We start from the raw sequence: 11,030 nt of genomic DNA, 5'->3' as shown, positions 1-11,030 counted from the left end.
AATTCATATAAGGTTAAAACAAGTGCATACTATGATTTCATCAGTTATTCTGCCGAGATTATGGAATGCTGGCTCATGAATAGGCAGAGGCCTTGTATTCATTACACTAGTCCTAAATGCCCCTGTCGTAAGACATGTCAATAGGTAATGCGATAGGCTTGAAGATTCTGAATAGACGGCAACGTCCCTTACCCCCGACGCCCGTGCAATCTGACTACATGCATACACGTTCAGACGGCTCATCCGTAGTGGAAGCATTTATTAATTAAATACGATATAAATGGTAATCAACGTTTGTACAACCCGATGTCACGTGTCATTATAACAATTTACATATTTAACTAGAAAAGACATAATTACATTCTGTTTTCAAAAGAACACAGTTCAAACTATAAAAGACCACATCAGAGTTAATCTTGTCAAACATAAAATCACCATGCCCATCTTCTCCGAAAAAGCACTATCTACGGGGAATTAGCACGAAGCTAAGTGAGTACAACTAACTACATGCAATAGTATACAGAAAAACCGTCATACTAATCATGTCACAAGCACTAACACACAAACATCATCCAAGTGCCGTCTGCAGAGACTCTGGCGGCTCGGCCAAAACATTAACCACCAGTTGATTGGACTAGGGCTTACCAGAAGCTCCTCCACCACCGTATGTATATATATAATCCACACACGACGGACGAGTCATTCACATATATATACACCACGATTATATAGGCAACCACATGAGGAACCCAACCTGCAGGTTGATCTCTCCTGCCGAGGCAACCACACAATAGGGACGCACTGGGCTCCAACAGACAAGCATCATCTAACTTGGAGTCATCACAACATACTAACAAACTGTATCAGTAAGTATATCTAATGAGCATGGCAATCATAATATAACATGCAACTCTATACTATATACTCCATTTAGTCCCACTCATCAAATACCAGCAACCAGCTCAGATAATCTACTACTGAGCGGCTTGCTTATCCTTAATACCTGAACATAAGGCAAATCAAGTTAGTTGCTGTCCGTTAACACCAAACAACAAAATACAGAAAATTTTGTATCAAAAAGCGCTCGCTAAAAATTTCTACTTAACACTTGTGCATTTTCAAAATTTACATCCTGATCATCAATATACAAACGGGCAGCATAACGGCTAAAAATCAACACTTAGTAAAATAATCCACTGCCAAAGACACTCGATCGACTGTCAGAGACAGTCAACCGACTGTCTACACTCACTCGGCCGAGTGTCTAGTCACTCGGTCGATGGTCTCTCACTGACACACTCGGCCGTGGGTCATACACACTCGGTCGACTGTCGAGTCGGTCAGTCGAGTGTCTCAAGACACTCAGCCGACTGTGTTTATCTGCAGGTGGTGATGAACAAGGCTACGAGTTTCACCTAAAATCAACCAATTCTTGCTCTAGAGCTTGATTACAACCTCAAAACAGACCAAATCGAAGACACTAAACATGTAGAAACATAAACCCACAAAATTTAGACTCAAACAACATCAAATCTAACCACTTTGACCAAAATTACTCACTTTGTAAAACTTTACACAAAAACCCAATTTTCTCAAAGATTAAAGCATAAAATGCTATGATTCTTACCTTGATAGAACCAGTAAATCAAAAGGAACAAGATAGTGTAAAAGATTTGAGCTCTAGAACAAGGATTTGAGATTAGGGTTTGGTGTAGGTGGAGAAGATGAAGAATGGGGTGTTTAGGAATAATCTGGAAGAATGGAGAAAATAGGCAGCACTAGTCAACATATTTGGGTTTAATTCCCACACTGTGAAACACACGGGTATTTATCAGTTATCTGATATCTTTCGTACATCATTTGGTAACCCAAATGAAGTCCAATTTAAATAAACAAACCTATTCTGTGACCTTTGTCACAAACTGGTCCTAACCACAACAATAAATATTAATAAATATTAATTAAAAATAAATAATAATGCAACATAACTTAAGGGCAATTTAGTAATCTAACAGCTAGGCCCGATAGAAGATGTTACAAATCTACCCCCTTAAGAAGATTTCATCCTCAGAATCTGGTCAAGGTCAAATAAATGGGAATAGCGCGCCCTCATTAACTCCTCGGTTAATACCATTGGAATCTGCTTCTTTCTTAACTTGGTGACTTTCCTGTCTACTATTCGAATTGGCTCTTCTACTAACTTCTTACTTAAATCCACTTTCAAATCCTTCAGCAGAAGAATCAAACTTTCGTTGTCTACTTTACACTTCCTTAAATAACACACATTGAATGTGTTGTAAATTCCCGCTAATTCTGAAGGAAGATCTAAAACAACAGTTTGATCATTCAAAATTTTTATGTTTGGAAATGGCCCAATAAACCTCGGAGCTAGTTTACCACATTTGCCAAATCTGATAACCCATTTCCACGGTGATAACTTCAGGTATACACGATCACCTACATTAAAAATTACCGGATGTCTACGCGGATCAGACATCTTTTGTTGGTCTCTGGCTGCTTTTAACTTTTCACGTGCAATTTTGACCTTTTCTACAGTTATCTGAACAATTTCGGGACCTGCAAATTGTTTCTCACCTGCTTCTAACCAACACGTGGGAGTTCTGCATTTTCGACCATACAACATTTCATACGGCGGCATTCCGATACTTAAATGATACGAATTGTTGTAAGCAAACTCTATCAATGGAAGATACGAATCCCAAGAACCATCATATTCTAAGACACACGCTCTCGACATGTCTTCTAATGTTTGAATCATTCGTTCACTCTGACCGTCTGTTTGTGGATGATAAGTTGTACTTAGATTCGCACGCGTACTCAGATTCTATTGTAAACTGTTCCAGAAGTTTGATACGAACCTAGTATATCTTTCGGAAACTATTGACAACGGTACACAATGTCGACTAACGATTTCTTTCAAGTACAACTCTTCCAAATCACTCAACGAAGCTGTTTCACGAGTAGTTAAGAAGTGAGCACTCTTTGTTAAATGATCCACTATTATCCAGATCATGTCATGTCCCTTCTGGGTTCGGGGTAACTTGGTTACAAAATTCATCGTTATATGATCCCATTTCCATTGAGGAATTTCTAGCTATCGTAGAGACCCGTACGACTTCTGATGTTCCGCTTTAACTTGTGCACAAATATGACATTTTTCAATGAAACCTGCAATATCTGCCTTCATTTTCGGCCACCAATACAACGTTTTCAAATCTCTATACATCTTAGTACTACCCGGATGCACTGTCAATCTCGATTTATGCGCTTCAGTAAGGATTAAATCCCTCAAATCGCCAAGCATAGGCACCCAAATTCGGTCTTTATAGGTTTTTAATCCTCTAGAATCATTGCATAGGTCAAATTTTCTTTTAGTCATTTGCTCAGTCTTTAGATTTTCATCATTCAATGCTGCTAATTGAACTGTTTTCAATCGATCGATCAAGTCTGAAACTATCTCAGTTCTCATAAATCTTACATTTTCGACGATTTTCTTTCGACTCAGAGCATCTGCGACTACATTTGCCTTACCCGGATGGTATTTAATCTCACAATCATAATCTTTAATCAATTCTTGCCATCGACATTAACGCATATTTAATTCTTTCTGCGAAAAGATATACTGAAGACTCTTATGATCTGTATAGATCTCACAATATGTACCATACAAATAGTGTCTCCAAAGCTTCAAGGCAAAAACAACTGCGGTTAATTTTAAATCATGAGTATGGTAGTTTCGTTCATGATTCTTCAACTCTCGTGAAGCATAAGCTATGACTTTATTTCTCTGCATCAAAACATAACCCAAACCTGCACGTGATACATTACAGTAAACCGCAAAATCTTTTGATCCCTCTGGTAAAGCTAAAATCGGCGCTTGACATAACAACTGCTTAAGAGTCTGAAAAGCCTTTTCTTGTTCATCAGTCCATCGAAAGGCTACATCTTTTCTGGTTAACTTATTTAATGGACCTGCTATTTTGGAAAAGTCTTTGATAAACCGGTGATAATATCCTGCTAAACCCAGAAAACTTTTGATTTCTATCGGCATTTTTGGAGAATTTCAATTCATTACGGCCTCTATCTTAGACTGATCCATTTTAATACCCTGTTCACAAATTATTGACCCAAAAACTGTACTTCCCGTAACCAAAATTCACACTTGGAGAACTTAGCGTACAACTGTTCCTGTTTCAGAAGTTCTAACACCAACCTCGAATGTGTAGCATGATCCTTTTCGGTTTTCAAATATATCAAGATATCATCTATGAAGACAATCACAACCTTGTCAAGATACTGACGACATACCATGTTCATTAAATCCATATACACTGCCGATGCGTTTGTTAACCCGAATGGCATAACTAAAAATTCATAATGACCATATCTTGTTCTGAATGCTGTTTTTGGTATATTGGTCTCTGCAACACGTACCTGATGATACCCTGCACGTAAATCAATCTTTGAAAAGTAAGAAGCACCCTGTAACTAATCGAATAAATCATCTATTCTCGGTATCGGATATTTATTCTTTATTGTTCTCTTGTTTAAATCACGATAATCTATACACATACGAAGCGACCCATCTTTCTTTTTCACAAACAAAATAGGAGCACCCCACGGTGAAGAACTTGGTCAAATAAACCCCTTATCTAATAGTTCCTGAATCTAAGACATCATTTCTCGGATTTCTGATGGAGCTAATCTGTAAGGAGCTTTTGCAACTGGCGTAGCACCTGGAACCAAATCAATTTTATACTCTACTTCACGTACTAGAGGTAACCCTAGTAAATCATCTGGAAACACTTTGGGAAATTCTGACACAACGAGAATATCGGTCACCTATCTTAACATCAATCACGTAAGCTAAGAACGAATCACATCCTTTCGATATTGCCTTCTGAGCTTTCATTAGGGAAATCATAGGAAAGTTAAATCCACTGCGTTCTCCCTAGCTATCACTCGGGATCCATCGGCCAAACAGAAAGAAATCATCTTCTTATCACACTTAATATTAGCCCTATTAGCTATTAACAAATTCATGCCTATGACTACATCAAAGCTAGGTATAGGCATCAACAAACAGGTTAAAGGGAAGGGATGGTCATCAATTTCGATGGTAACTCCAGACACAGATGATGTGCATGGAACCACTTTACCATCAGCTACTTTTATTCCCAAAGGCGCATCTAACATCCTAACATGCAACTTCAACTTATCACGAAAGCCTAAGGACATAAAAGATCGATTAGCTCCAGAATCAAATAACACACGAGCTTGCAAGGAATAAACTAAGAACATACCGGTAATGACGTCATCAGTAGCGGTTGCAGCATCTACCGTCATCTGAAACGCCCTTGCCTCTGTTGTTTGAGGATTCTTTCTCTTCTACCCGGCAGTAGAAGCAGAAGATCCCCTAGAAGTTACTAACCACGCCCCTGACCCTGCCCCATAACCGGCTCTCGATGCAGATGGACAATTTGCAGATCTATGCCCCTCTTGATGGCAACTACAACAAACATAGGATTTAAAAGAAAAAGCTGTTGCTTCATGACCTAATACTCCACATTTCAGACATCTTCTGGTCATTGGAGAACATGGGCCGACATGAGTTCACTTACATACATTACACCATCCGGACTGACTAGAACCCGATCCACTCATACCAGGCTTATTGTTCTGTTTAGACCCACCTGACTTCTTACCATGAAATCCTGATTTCTTACTTGATTGCTGAACAGACTGACCACCCGTTTGACCTTCTGATTTTCCCCCAAAAGATCCACCTTTTGAACTTTCCCTTTTTTCTGCCATTACATCACCTTCGGTAACCTTAGCCATCTCATGAGCCTGCGCAAGGTTGTTTCAAATCTCACAACGGTTCTGTATTCCGGCTTAATCACCCGCATGAAATGCTGAATTTTATCCTTTTCAGTCGGTACCCATTGTTGAACAAACCTTAGCTTCGATGTGAAATCTCTGAAAACTTCATCAATCGTCATACTTTCCGTCATACTTTCCGTCATCCTCATATTTAAAAACTCCGTTTTCAATCTTACCATCTCATACTCAGAACAATACAGCTCACGAACCTTAGCAGCAAACTGTTCCCAGGTTATATGACTGATCTGTTCTTTGGGTAAATATGCAGTGATAGAGCCCCACCATTCCATTGCTTCACCTTTGAGAAGCCTACTAGCAAACAACACCATGGATTCTGGCTCACAAAAACATGCTTCTAACGCCCTCTCCACTTCTCTTAGCCAATTAAGGGTCATTGTAGGGTTTGTGTGACCGCTGTACTCAGGAGGTTTATAGTCCAAAAACTGTTTTTATGAACACTTTTTTCTCGTCTCGGAAACTTGAAATGGGTATATCATCTGATTTGGAAATGACTGGTTAAACGGGAATGGCATTTGGTGGTTTTGATAGGTATTTTGTGGAAACTGTGATTGGGAACTGCCACGGGCTTGAGTATAAAAATTTGAAGGAAAAGTTGTGTTCAACGTAGTGGTATTAGGGTTCCATTGCGCCCGTTCTTGTTCTAATTCTTTAATTTTCTCCCGAGCTACTAGTAATCGACTTTGAAGGTTTATAACTTCTTGTGAGGTTTCCTCTTCCGATGACACATGCCCATCTTCATCGGGAGCTTTGAAAGTACCAGTTTCGGGGACAGTGGGGCCAGTAGCCTTTGCTTCATTATCTGCCATTATTGCACTACCACAACACTCACACCAAGGCTTGGTATAAACTCTGTTAGTACTAATAACTAACACATATCCTGTCCTAATACTCACTTAACCCATCCCCAGCATGCTATGTTTGACATGACTCTACTAAGTTTGGGAACATGACATTTAAATCACAATGTACATGCTGCCAAACTAAGCTCTGATACCAACTTGTGACACCGCTAATTTTTTTTTATACGTGGCGGAAGCATTTATTAATTAAATACGATATAAATGGTAATCAACGTTTGTACAACCCGATGTCACGTGTCATTAAAATAATTTACATATTTAACTAGAAAAGACGTAATTACATACTGTTTTCTTAAGAACACAGTTCAAACTATAAAAGACCACATCAGAGTTAACCCTGTCAAACATAACATCACCATGCCTGTCTTCTCCAAAAAAGCACTATCTACAAAAGCTATCAACCTGCAGGGAGGAGATGGAGGGAAATTAGCACGAAGCTAAGTGAGTATAACTAACTACAGACAATAGTATACAAGAACCGTCATACTAATCATGTCACAAGAACTAACACACAAACATCACCCAAGTTTCATCTACAGAGACTCTGGTGGCTCTGCCAAACCATTAACCACTAGTTGGTCGGACTGGGTCTTACCAGAAGTTCCTCCACCACCGTATATATATATATAATCCACACATGATGGACGCATCACTCACATATATATACACCACGATTGTCTAGGCAAACACATGAGGAACCCAACCCGCAGGTTGATCTCTCCTACCGAGGCAACCACACAATAGGGACACACTTGGCTCCAACAGACAAGCATCAACTAACATGCAGTCATCACAACATACTAACTAACTGTATCAGTAAGTATATCTAACGAGCATGGCAATCCTAATATAACATGCTACTCTATACTATATACTCCAGTTAGTCCCACTCACCAAATACCAGCAACCAGCTCAGATAATCTACTACTGAGCAGTTTCCTTATCCTTAACACCTGAACATAAGGCAAATCAAGTTAGTTGATGTCCGTTAACACCAAACAACACAGTACAAAAAAATTTGTATCAAAAAGCGCTCGCTAAAAATTTCTACTTAACACTTGTGCATTTTCAAAATTTACATCCTGATCATCAATATACAAACGGGCAGCATAACGGCTAAAAATCAACACTTAGTAAAATAATCCACGGCCAAAGACACTCGGTCGACTGTCAGAGACAGTCGGCCGACTATCTACACTCACTCGGCTGAGTGTCTAGTCACTCGGTCGATGGTCTCTCACTGACACACTCGGTCGTGGGTCATACACACTCGGTCGACTGTCGAGTCGGTCGGTCGAGTGTCTCAAGACACTCGGCCGATTGTGTTTATCTGCAGGTGGTGATGAACAAGGCTACGGGTTTCACCCAAAATCAACCAATTCTTGCTCTAGAGCTCTATTACAACCTCAAAACAGACCAAATCGAAGACACTAAACATGTAGAAACATAAACCCACAAAATTTAGACTCAAACAACATCAAATCTAACCACTTTGACCCAAATTACTCACTTTGTAAAACTTTACACAAAAACCCAATTTTCTCAAAGATTAAAGCATAAAATGCTATGATTCTTACCTTGATAGAACCAGTAAATCAAAAGGAACAAGATAGTGTAAAAGATTTGAGCTCAAGAACAAGGATTTGAGATTAGAGTTTGGTGTAGGTGGAGAAAATGAAAAACGAGGTGTTTGGGAATAATCTAGAAGAACGGAGAAAATGGGCAGCACTAGTCAATATATTTGGGTTTAATTCCCACACTGTGCAACACACGGGTATTTATCAGTTATCTGATATCTTTCGTACATCATTTGGCAACCCAAACGAAGTCCAATTTAAATAAACAAACCTGTTCTGTGACCCTTGTCACAAACTGGTCCTAACCACAACATTAAATAATAATAAATATTAATTAAAAATAAAAACATATAATAATGCAACACAACTTAAGGGCAATTTAGTAATCTTACAGCTAGGCCCGATAGAGGATGTTACAGGCCATTTTCCAGATCAAGTCGTTCGCAAGGGTCGTTTAACTTGGGCGTGTGGCAGGCCGTTTGCAAGCCAGGCAAGCCGTTTGGCAGGCCGTTTGGCTTGCTGATTCCCTGGATCGTAACTTAATTTCTTGTCTTTCACCGTTTTCGCTCTAGAATCTTCGTTTTAGCTCCGATTCTCTTGATTTCTTTTGCACCATCTTCGTAATTACTTGCTCTTCTATTCTAACTGACGAAGTGGGTATTTTGCCGATAAATTTCGAATCTTTCTTGTTTTTTGGGCCTTAATACCGGGGTGAATTAAAGGACCCGTCCTAATCCACTAGGACGAAGTCATCAACATTTGGTCCTATTACGATGATCGGCTCCAAGTAATGTCCTTATATTGAGCAAATGCACAGCGGAAGACTTAATTCGTACCTGAGAATAAACATGTTTTAAAGTGTCAACCAAAAGGTTGGTGAGTTCATAGGTTTATCATAACAATCATTTCAATATGTTAATGGACCACAAGATTTCATAATCATAAACATAATACACTCGCAAGTGTATGTAAAGCATTCTAAGTGGTTGAGCACTTGGTAACCATACTTAACATTTAATCAACGTCGCATATTCCCTTTATTATGAAATCTCACTACACCGTACCAAGTGTAGTCACCAAAACGAAGTACTGTGCAACCGTTGAATACTGGTCGTCCAGTCCGGTTAGGGTTGTCAGGCCTGATAGATCTATCAACAGGATTCGCGTTTACAATACCCATGTAAATAGTAGTTACCAAGCTACAGGGAAATATGCCAGTGGTACAACTCAACGTAGAATATATTTTTAAGTACTTGTGTTTATTTTGTAAACATTTATAAAAGCAGCGCATCTATTCTCAGCCCAAAAATATATATTGCAAAAGCAATTAAAAAGGGAGCAAATGAAACTCACTTTTGCCTTGAAGGTATTTAATTCGACTTGGTCTCCGATAGATATCACAAACCTAACCATATATATAATATATCAACATATTTTCTTTTTAAGTAATCGTTACATATATATATACTTTTAATACTTTTAATACTTTTAATATTTTCTTAGTCCGTGGTTAGCAGTCCGATATTAGTGGTCCATAATTAGTTGCTTAAATAAAATAAATAAAGACTCCATCGTATTCGTATTGATCAGAATTAATCTCAACCCATGGTACCATGTTGTCAAATGACGTGTTGCGTACATAAAGTACCGTGTTGTCAAATGACGTGTTGCGTACAATCATGAGGTCTTATGATTAATCTTCTCGTGTTGTTTACGGGTGGTCCTGAAATATATAAAATTAAATCATAAGTAATTATATATAAAATATCATATTAATTAGAAAAGATATGATTAATTTACTTTTTCTCCAAATATTTTCGTAGCTAAACTAGCTTCGGATACCCAATCTTGTTTTAGTCGTAGTTTCTTCATTACAACTCCATTTTTGTTGGTTCAACTTGCCACTTCCTTGGATCGAGTCAAATTTTAAGAATATGAACTGAAAATACCTTAGTTTGTATTCGAAATCATAGGTTATAGGTCAAACTTTGGTGAAACTTATGAAAGTGATCATTTTCCATCATAAAAACAACATTTAGTGATCATTTTTCTAAAAATACATACACTTTGAGTTAAACCATGAAATTTTTATGTGTTAAAATATTCATAAGAAATATCATATTTCCAGAACATGAACTTCCAATTCAAAGTTCAAGATGGTTTTTAATTATCCAACCCAAAACAGCCCCCGGTTGCACTCTGACGACGTAGATTCAATTTTTAAGATGTTTTTTGTAAAACCAAGTTATATCTTGTTAGGTTAGCATATAATTATGATATATTACAGGTCTTGAAGTGTTTTAAAAGTCAAGTTAGAAGGATCTATTTAGTTTGCGAACAAGTTTGAAATCATTCAAACTATGTTCTTGTTGTTAAAATTTTATACCACAAAATAAGATAGCTATATGAATATGAATTGAATAAGATTATGAACAAGGTTACTACCTCAAGTTACTTGGACAAAGTTACTACAAAATATAAGAAATAATCTTGGAATCAAAGAGTGGTGGAGTTAGATCAAAAGGTTGGAAGTAAACTTCTTCAAATGGGTGGTTATTTTGATATGTTCTTGAAAGAGTTTTCTTATGGTGTTTAAGGCTTGTAATTGAAGCTAAATGACGGGGAAAATGCTTGGAGTTGATCAAGTATGAAGTTAGGAGTATTTTGA

The sequence above is a fragment of the Rutidosis leptorrhynchoides genome, chromosome 4 (assembly GCF_046630445.1).
Source record: "Rutidosis leptorrhynchoides isolate AG116_Rl617_1_P2 chromosome 4, CSIRO_AGI_Rlap_v1, whole genome shotgun sequence".
NCBI lineage: Eukaryota > Viridiplantae > Streptophyta > Magnoliopsida > Asterales > Asteraceae > Rutidosis > Rutidosis leptorrhynchoides.
This window is presented reverse-complemented; position numbering follows the sequence as displayed.